Below are 1103 nucleotides of genomic sequence, written 5' to 3' on the forward strand. Positions count from 1 at the left end.
GGGGGGGGGGGGGGGGGGGGGGGGGGGGGGGGGGGGGGGGGGGGGGGGCGAAGAAGCAAAGGTAAAATAAATTGCCTTGTACTTGGCACTTCGCGACTACCTTGACTAGATCAATAACACCAACAAAATCCTATATAGACAACAAAATTTGGGATTTTTTTTTTAATTTTTCCATAACTGCTCACAATCATCATATTCAAAACAATATTAGAAATTTAGAATTTCTAATATTGACATACACATACTCACTGCTCAGGAAGCTCAATGCTCACATTCATCATTGATTAAGCATTTAAGCAATTAAGCACATACATTAAATTGAAAGAAAGCACTTAAGCACAGAGCACTTAATATTGACATTCACTGCTTAGGCTACTGCTCCTCTCGGCCTACTGCTCACATTCATATAAAAATTTTATAAAATTCAACATTTCAACGGCAACAGCCAACAGTGCAACACCAACAAAATTCAATGGCAAGTCCGCAACCGCAACAAAACTCAATATAATAAAACTAGGGAAAATTAGGGCAAAAATAAAATTGTTAATTAGAAAAATTAGGGCTACTAACCTGAGTGTGAGAGGCTGAGGAAGTGAGGAGTGAGGACTCTTGTCTCTTGTTGACCTGCTGACTGCTGTCCTACTGACCGGAGGCAACGAGATCTGCGAGTGAGAGGCTGAGCTTGGTGGCGACTGGCGAGGTGCGACTGCCGTCTGCGGCACAGGTCGAGAGACGAGAGTCGAGAGGCAAGCGGTGAGAGGCGAGAGGCAAAGAGGAGAGAGGCGAAGAGGCGAAGAGGCGAAGAAGCAGAGGTCTGAGAGCCGAGGTGGGAGAGGCAGAGGTCTGAGGCTGCTAACAAATGTGAAAATGTGAAAATGTGAAATGATGAAAATCAAAAAAAATTATATATATATATATAATACAGACGACTTAGTTTTTGGGCTGTATGAATTTTTGGCAACGGGGGCAGCTGGCACCTCCGTCTCTGAACGAAAAATGAGTATGACACTTAGCAACGAATTCTACAATTATCATATAATTTATGGATGATTTTTTTTTTGTTAAACACTTACATGGCATTTGGTTGGGATGAGAGAATTAAG

General features: G+C 42.6%; 1 protein-coding gene across 3 annotated transcripts in view; it reads right to left on the minus strand.

The window, feature by feature from the left end:
• LOC115998239 (signal recognition particle receptor subunit beta-like) overlaps positions 1-873 on the minus strand; it is a 6180-nt gene extending 5307 nt beyond the window's left edge. For all 3 annotated transcript variants that reach the window (XM_031237743.1, XM_031237760.1, XM_031237752.1), the window contains exon 1: positions 571-873. The gene's annotated coding sequence lies outside the window, so the exon portion shown is untranslated. The remainder of the gene's footprint in view (positions 1-570) is intronic.
• Positions 874-1103: the final 230 nt, after the last annotated feature.

This window comes from Ipomoea triloba, chromosome 1, assembly GCF_003576645.1.
Source record: "Ipomoea triloba cultivar NCNSP0323 chromosome 1, ASM357664v1".
NCBI classification, from domain to species: domain Eukaryota; kingdom Viridiplantae; phylum Streptophyta; class Magnoliopsida; order Solanales; family Convolvulaceae; genus Ipomoea; species Ipomoea triloba.